The sequence below is a fragment of the Tenrec ecaudatus genome, chromosome 3 (assembly GCF_050624435.1).
Source record: "Tenrec ecaudatus isolate mTenEca1 chromosome 3, mTenEca1.hap1, whole genome shotgun sequence".
Lineage (NCBI taxonomy): Eukaryota > Metazoa > Chordata > Mammalia > Afrosoricida > Tenrecidae > Tenrec > Tenrec ecaudatus.
In genome coordinates this window covers 204,997,972-205,007,322 of record NC_134532.1, presented here as the reverse complement: position 1 = coordinate 205,007,322, position 9,351 = coordinate 204,997,972, and the positions used below count along the sequence as shown (strand labels likewise).

General features: G+C 41.7%; 1 pseudogene; it reads right to left on the bottom strand.

Moving 5' to 3' along the window:
• Nucleotides 1-267: 267 nt before the first annotated feature.
• Nucleotides 268-1,807, bottom strand: LOC142442501 (eukaryotic translation initiation factor 5 pseudogene; annotated as a pseudogene).
• Nucleotides 1,808-9,351: the final 7,544 nt, after the last annotated feature.

Below are 9,351 nucleotides of genomic sequence, written 5' to 3'. Positions count from 1 at the left end.
TAAATGTAATCTGAATGGATCTACCACTAGGCTTTCAGAAAGAAACATTCTATAAATAAGCAAACTACATCTGTTGGTAAGTGGGTGTGGACTACTTAGACATCTAATTGGGCTAATTACGGACCACTCACAGTAGAACTTTTTTAGTACAAAGTGTAGTATGATGTTAAGCCATTATAGACTTTTCACATAAATGCTGCACTTCTGGATGATAATGCAGGAAATTGTTGCAGCATTACGCTGTTAAACTAGGTGACAGCCATCATATCAACTGACATCAGTATCAGTGTCATCTTTGTTGGTAGACTTCAGAGTTCCAACTTTAGGCACACTGACAGTCTTTGGACACACCCCCTCAATATCCTCATCTTCATCTCCACCAACAGAAGACTCCTCCTCTGCCTCCTTCAACCATTGTATGGGTCTCGTTGGCACGTTCTTTTGAGATATATTTCTTTGAAGCCTTTTTGGAGCAGCTAATGACGACCACTTCCTCCAAAAGTTCTGCGTCTTCCATTTCCTTTAAGAGGTGCGGGATCTTGAAGATGAGCTGAGCTTGACACTTTGCCACCACACAATCCACACTGTGCAGAAGTTACCACTGGACCTCTTTGTTGTTGTGGCAAAATCAAAATTGGAGTAAGGGCCGTGCATATTTTTTTATTTGTTTCCTAATTTTCTTGAGAAAAATGACTTTAGGGAAAACAAGAAGGCGTCCAGCTTTTCCGTTCGGCATCTCTGCCTCAGCAAAAATGCCTTTGTCAGATGAGTTAATAATACCCACTTCATTTGTCTCTAGCAAAACAAACCAAATGTTGACCTGCTCTTCAATGGTCCTCTCTACATCACCTCTAAGGTTGGGACTTTAACATGGTCAATAACCTCATTCATTCTGAGCCTCTGCACTTCCTCAGTTGTAGCCACATCCAATCATCCTCTTCCTCACCCTCCAGAGCGTGAGGAGGGCTGATTTCACTTATGGGTGGAGGTGGTGGAGATTCACTGCTAACACAGACCCACCCTCCTTATCTTTGCCTTCGGGTTTTCCTTTTCTTTCCTTCCCATACCACGGTCACTATTCCCAGGCGGGTTTCTGAGAATGAAGGTTCAGAGTTTATGATGTGTGCCAAGCACGCCTCCGCAGCCACAGGCTTTATAAGAATGACCTATTGGCATTCTTTGGCTTTTGACATGTAGTTCTCTTTCAGGGTTCTCACACTCAGGACAGAGAATAAATTTTAAATTATTTTTAATTATCAATTGGGATTAATACATATAGCAAATCATTCCACAGTCCACATCAACAGATTTGTACATTTCCTACCACAGTTCCTAACATTCTTTTTCTATATGAACCCCTGGACATCATCACCCTTTCACTTTGCCACCTCTATAACCCCCTACCCCTGAAACCCTTATTCCACTTGCTGACTCTATAGGTTCATCAGTCCTGGTTTTCATACACACACACACCGCCCCCCCATCATATACCTCAACGTCAAGAGGGTGACCCCCAAGGCAACTTTTTAATGACTCTGTCCAAGATATCCTGTAGCTTATGTGCCTCAGGAAATCCACTGACAATGTGAAAGTCATTCTTAACCTCAGACTGGCTCTATGCTTCCAACTCACAACCAAATTACGTGATGACATCTGTTGGAGGCTTATGAAGCACCTTCACACCATCAACCATGTTGGCCATAACTGTCTTTATTCCATTTCCTTTACCCTCAACCTTGGCAATCAGAGAGGGCATCTTCTAGCAATATAATTGTTCTGATACAATGCGGTTGATGTTGACAGACATTTTGGCTTGTTAGTGTCTTTATCAATAAGCTGAAGAGATCTCTGAGTGAAATGTTTTGGTGTCTTCTGTCTAGAGAAGAATGAATGACGTAAATGACTGCAAGAGTTCCAGCTCCCTGACATGAAAAAGTTTCACCAATGAGGCTGTAAGGTTCTTCCTTTTATGCTGTTTCCCCATCACGGGGATCAGTGGCTGCGCAAAAACTCATTTTAGTCATAAACCCATCACTTCTCACTAAAGACTGGAAGGTAGGCACTTGGTCACTGTGGTCCCAGCAGAGGCAGCCACATGGGCAGTCAGGTGAGGAACTAACAGGCCAATGCTGCAGATGACCCCAGTCATGTCTGGGGTCCACACCCATCAGTACCAGAGCTGGCCAGGCAACCTCTGAAATGTTCTGGCTCTGTCTTTATAATCACCTCTCTGCTGTTGAAAAAAGATAATTGTGATGAAGAAGTCATTGGTCTTGCAAAATTCTATCATGAGATCTCAGGCTTCATTTCTATCACTAAGTCCACATTTTCCAACGATCGTCTCTTCCTCTTTGTTTCCAGTTTTACATTCTATTTGCCAACAATTATTAGTGCATCTAGATTGTTTGATCATTGCTTCAATTTTTCACCACTCGCTATTGTGATGGGTGGATCAATTTAAATACTATTTATATTGGTTTGATTTCCTGGAAGGCGGACAAATATAATCCTATCATGGACAGCACTGTATTTCAAGATGATGTTGTCAGACACCATCCAGTTGGGTCAGACCCACGTCGAGTCTGCACGACCATTGCCTGCCCCAACATCCTCACCGGGACATCGCCAGTGTTCTCTAAACCTTGAAATGTCCTTTTTGACAGTGAATGCGACACAATTCCTCTTGATTGTTTCATTTCTAGCAGAGCAAACCCAAGTATGCCTGATTCCAAATGGCTAACAGCAGTCTAGTTCAGTTCACTAATGCCTAAAATGTCAGTTTTAATGGATTCCTTTTCATTTTTTACTAATTCCAACATCTCTAGATTCATCCTTCATACATGCAAAATTCTGATTACTTACTGGTGTTGGCAGCTCTTTCTTCTTTGTGTTATAGCTCATCAGGAAATGAAGGTCTCAAAGGCTTTACTCCCAGAGACTTTAAAATCAAGATCCTCATTAAGGTGGACTCTCCTTTGAGAAGGCAATTCTTCTTCATTAATATTTCTGTGCCTTCTGACAGGAGGAGGTAATCTTCTGGGACCATCTCTGATGGTGTTCTGTTTTTTTATGAGGTTTTCAGTATCTGACACTATTTTGAGGGTAGGTACTAGGTCTTACATGGCAGATCACTGAGAATCAATGGTCTGATCAAGATAACAGAACACTCTATCGCAGCCACAATGAGTCAGAACTGACTGGACATTATGTAACAACAACAATGATAATATATCATATTTAAGAAGGTAAGTGAAAGATTATTCATATTAGGACTCCAGTTCGTACATATATGAGTTTATTGCAAACCGAAGGTATTTAAACATATCCCTGCAATGAAGTATTGATTGCAGATACGCTTTTTCAATAGTTCCATCTTCCATTTGTCATAGCCTCCCTCAGGTGTCTCCCAAAAGAAAAAAAAATCCAATTAAAAAAAAAACAAACGATGCCTCCAAGGGAAGTAGTGTTAAATTCAAGACAGACATACCAGTTCAGAAGGGTACGGCAACTGGGGAGCCCCCAAAGAGCAATCTTTTTGTTGTTGTTTGGTTGAATTAATTCTGCTCCCTAAGGACCCTGTGTACAAGAGAACAAAATGCTGCTGGTCCCGTGCCATCCTCACAATTGTTTTTATACGTGAGCCCCTCGATGCACCTGCTGTGTCCATCATCTTCCACGTTTCTCTTGCACCACTGCCTTACCAAACATCAAGTCCTTCTCGAGGGACCGACCTTCTGACGATGTGTCCAAAGTACGTAAACAGGCTTACCATCTTTGCCTCCAAGGGGCATTCTGGCTGAACTTCTTCCAAGATAGATGTGTCATGAAGACCTCTATTTATTTTGATGAGAAAAATCAAGATCCGATGAAACTTAAATGACGTAATCAAGGTCAGCAATGATAGTCGTGATGACGATAGTGTTCAAAGTCAGACACCTTTCAACCTGTGGGATGTATTGTGAACACTATGTTATAATGCTTCACAGTATATAATATATTGGAGCCAACACATAATTCAGATTGTTGGTAATGTAGAGGGTCCGAATAGAAGAGGAACACTAAGGAAAATGGATCGACACTGTGACTGCAACATGAAGCTCAAGCCCAGCAGCCACGGTGGGGATGGCACAGCCTGAGTGCTTCCTTCTGTCATCCACAGGCTTGCTACCAGTAGAAAGCGAATTGGCAGCATCTCACACCACCATATTGTTCCATAGCTGTGATTTAATCAAACCAGGGCCCTAGTTTTATCTTGCCATTGCTACCAACCTATCTTCTTGTCCACACGTATCTGTGTGATAAATCATTGTGCAAATAAACACTAAAGTGAATTTCCATAGAAGAATGGATGATCCAGTGATCGGTAACTGGAAACCAACAAGGAAAAGGTACGAAGACTTCAAAAGAACAAAAATATGTAAGAATTTCAAAGAAAGGAGAGATTGCCAACTTTTTCCTAACTGATGCCTTATGGATCCAAACATGTGCCCTCCAGAATTTCCAACAGGCTAAGGAAGCCAATCCCCGTGTTTTACTTCATTTGCTTCCTGTTGTAAAACTGGCTCTGTTCTGCTTTGAGAAGGGAAAGTGTTTATTTTTGCTTTTTGAATAATTTCCTGCAGAAACTGCTCTGTTTATTGGGAGGGAAATGGGAAACTTCACAATTGGCTTTATTCTCTAGAACCTTCTGAGAGTGCTGTGAACACATCATAAAGTCCCTGCTTTCTGCGGTCTCAATTCTGCTCTTTGGACTATAATTATTAACACAAACCCCCTAGGGTACATTCTTGTCATCTCCACCTGAATGTCCTATCTTGTTTGATCTGTGGTCTTTCTGCTGCTTTATTAGTTTAAAGAGCCCTTGGCTACTCTCTAATGAGACACAATCAGGCTTCTGTAGCCTAGGTCACCAACTATTGCTTGAATATAGGAAGAGGAACGTTCACAGGGAGGTAAAGAAAAATAATAAATTAAAGTAATATCTGGGCAAAATGAATCTCTTTAAGAGTCTTTTGTGACTACCAAGATCAACCCACCTGATTCTGAATTTTTATTTGACCAACCCCCCCAAAATGAAATCACAACCTGGTATGTCTTTCTCCTTGGGGAAATCAGCCTTATATTTGTGTTTTTAATATCTCCTGTGAACTCTAAATGCTAACAAATCTGCAAAACAACAAGCCCTGGTGTTTCCATCTGGACACCCAAGTTCTCTGCTTACAGCAGTTGGCCTGGGGTGAGGTTTTCCAATCAGCGTCAGAGTCAAGCCAGCAGCTTGCATCCTACTGCAAAATTTATGGAGCATGCTGATGAGAACAATGTGGCTCCCTGGGAAGATGACTGGGGACTGGCGAAGGAGTTTTGTAAGTTGGAACGCTACAGCTGGGCGATCGATTGTTCCTTCATCTGGTTAGACTTCAAAGGGTTTCACGCCTTGTTATCTGCTTTGCACCCCTAACCAAAAGCTACTCTGGGAGCATGAGCCATTTCTTATAAGACATTAGAGTATTCCTGAAACTCCATCTACACTTCTGCTTAGATCACTCATTCATGTATCACATCTCTAGGTGTGTAGGGGAGAGAAGAAAGTGATGTGTTTGATTCATCAGTTTCCTGCTTGTCTCAAATGTAAATGGATCAAGAGTCAAATGAATAAGGAAGTTATATTAAACAGTACCAAAAGCATCTGGCACTGTGCCTACCATATAGAATAGACCAAGTTAATACTTGGACAGGACATCTAACGTAATTTTTAAGTCAGATTGCCTGGATTGAAATGTTGGCTCTCTTACTTTTCATCTGTGTGAAAATAAGAACCACATAACCGGTAAATCCTGTCGTATTACTGTCTACAAGCACAAGGACATTAATAAAAAATTCCCCCAGGGATAGTGTAAGGAGCTCTGGTGGTGTCGTGGTTACACACTGGGCTGCCAACCACAAGGTCAGCAGTTCAAAACCACCAGCCATTGCATGGGAGAAAGAGGAGGCTTTCTACTCCTGTAAAGATTGACAATGTTAGAAACCCACTGGTGGAAGTTCTGCCATGTCTTATGGAGTCACCATGAGTCAGAACCGACTTGATGGCAGTGAGTTTTTTTTTGAGAGGGATAGTATAATCATGTGGCAAAATATTAATTAATAGAAATCTATGGCTCATTTGAAAAATGAAACATGAGACTGGCACACAAAAAGCAGAATGAAAAACAAATAGCAAAATTTGACATGTTAAAACAATTCTACTGTAGAGTTGATTTCTCCCCACAGCAACCCCATGTAATCAAGAGCATAAATATGCTCCCCAGGGTTTGCAAGGATGTCACCTTTCTTGAGTTCATCACCAGGATGCCTGCCTTTGTGGCCTCAACCAAGCAGGCTTTCAGTGTTGTAGCTTTCCTTGTGGTTGGGTTCTGTAACAAGAGAGTGGAGATGGTATCTGACCACCTCCAACTTTGCAAGAGGGAGTGTGGATCAAAGTCTTCAGTGCAAGGACAATTCCTCTGCTGTCAGCTATGCCTCCGGCCTCTCCCCCTCTTTACTGTACTGTTCTAGCAACCAACCACCCCTCCAAGACATTCCCTTTATGCGAGGTTCAATGGTCGGTTTCAATGACAACCCCGACCTCCCAGAGAGTACTCACAATTAGGGCTTTCATCAGTGAAGCAACAGGGCACAAGCCAGGGTGAGAAATAGTTAGGACATAGCCATTCTTTGGTCATGACAGTATCTTCTCAGTCATGCCCAAGCTCACCCCTCTCGCTGGTCCTTGGCCAATGAGCTATGTTGGCTAAACAAACAAGTATTAAAATGCTTCCTTCCAACTACTGAATAGTTGTTCCAGCCGACTTTCCTCTGCCCCCCTTGGTCACTGCTGTACACATGCACGTCTGAGAAATGTCCTTTGTGAATAGGTGCCCCTGCTGAGGTTCTCCATGTGAAACAGAGTGAAACATGGTCTGGCCCTACATTATCCTCAAAATTATTGTTCGGTTGGAGCCTGTTGTCGCAGCCCTCTGTCAATTCCTCTTCTTGTGGGTCTTCCTTTTTGTTGTTGCTGTTGACCTACTATTTTGCCAGCAATCAAGTCCTTTTCAAGGGCCCAGTTGCTCCTGAAAATCTGTCCAGGGTTTGTGAAATGGAGACCCACTGTCTTCAATCCTCAGAAGCCACTATCCTCAATTCTAAGACGTATTCTGGCTGTCCTTCTTCCCATAGAGATTCACTTGTTCTTCTGTCCCTCCGTGGTACTTCGACAGGCTCTGCCAACACCATGATTCAAGTGCATCTATTTTTCTGCCTTCTGCCTTATTCTTTGTCTAATTTTCACTTGAATATGAAGGCATGGAAAATACTATGGCTGAAGTCAAGCATTTAATTCTTAAAATGACATCCTCACTCTTCAGCTCATTTCCCCAATGGAAAATTCTATTTGATTTCTTGACTGCTGCCTCCATGAGCATGACCTGTGAATCCAAGGAAGATGAAACCCTTAAGAGTTCAATTGTTTTTCCATTTACCATGATGTTCCCTATGGGTCCAGTGTGAGGATTTTTGTTTTCTACGCATTCTGAGTTATAATTCACACTGAAGGCTGCAAACCTTTATCTTCACCAGCAAGGGCTTCAAATCCTGCTCACTTTTAGCAAGCAAAGCTGTGGCCTATCAATATTTTAGGTTGTTAATAAGGCTTCCTCTGATTCTTAGGTATTCTTCATCTCAGTTTCTTTAATTACGTATTTAGCAGATATATTTAATAAGAGCAGTAAAAGACTATAACTTTACCACACACCTTTCTTGATATGAAACCACTCATTATTCTCTTGTTTCATTTTGAATTACTGTGTTGAATCCCTCATAAAATTTATACATAGGCACAATGAAGTATACTGAAATTTCTATGTTTTCAAAGTTATTCATAGTTTGTTATGATCCACACTGTCAAATGCCTTTGCATAGATAATAAAACATAAGTACAGTTCTTTCTGGTAGTCTCTGGTGGATAATCCCCTAAAGATCTTTCTGGTATTCGCTGGTGGATAACTCCCTAAAGATCTTTCTGGTATTCGCTGGTGGATAACTCCCTAAAGATCTTTCTGGTATTCGCTGGTGGATAACTCCCTAAAGATCTTTCTGGTATTCGCTGGTGGATAACTCCCTAAAGATCTTTCTGGTATTCGCTGGTGGATAACTCCCTAAAGATCTTTCTGGTATTCGCTGGTGGATAACTCCCTAAAGATCTTTCTGGTAGTCTCTGGTGGATAATCCTCAAATGATAGCCACCCCTGCAGGCCAGCAGGTGTTCAGTGTTGACCTGGAAGCCTGCCACTCTGCCTTGTGGCACTGGTGCTGCTACCTCTGCTGACACCCATAAACACCCAGCAATCTCTGCAGGAATCTCAGGGTTCAAAGGACATAAACAGTTTCATGAATCTCCTTTCTTAATGTTCATGAAATCCTCCTATTCCTGCTTCTACTAAGGTGACTTATTTTAAACCTCTCAGGTTGCACCATTGAACAATGCGCTTGTTATATTTTTATACACTCTGTATGGTCGCACTTTGTGAGTGGTGAGAGTTACAAAGCATATGACTAATAGAAATGGTAGCACGGGATTTAATCTAATGATTTAAAGATTATTTAATGTGGTTTTTCTAACCATCGTCTCTGTTGTCGTCGTCGTTAAGTGCCATCAGGTTGCTTCCAACTCATAGCAAGTCTATGGACAGCAGAACAAAGCACTGCCTGCTTCTCTGCCATCCTCACCACTGTCATGTTTGAGCCCGTCGATGAAGCCACCGTGTCCATCATCATGTGGAAGGTCTTCTGCTTTTTCTCTGCCTTCCACTTTACCATGCGAGCATGGAGTCCTTTTCTATGGACCGGTTTCTCGATAGCTTTTCCAAACTATTTGAGATGACAGCTTGCCATCCTCCCTTCTTAGGAAAATTCTGGCTATACTTCTTCCAAGACTGATATGTTTGTTCCTTTGGCAACTCAAGGTACTTTCAGTATTCTTTGTCAGCACTATGATTAAAATGCATCAATTCTTCATTGGGCTTCCTTATTCAATATACAACTTTCACATTTATAGGAAGTAATTGAAAATGTCATGTCTTGAGCCAGACGCACCTTAGTCCTCAAATTTATGTCTGTGCTCTTCAGATTTTATAAGAGATCTGTGCCTCCGATTTATCCAATGCAATGAGTCATTGCATTTCTTGACTCCTATTTCTATGAGCATTGATTATGTCTCTAGTACTGCCCACCAAATGAAATTTTCCTGATTGAACTGCATAGAAGACACTGACAGGATTGTACCATGAGTTGATTGTTAATGGGGTTCATTGTGAT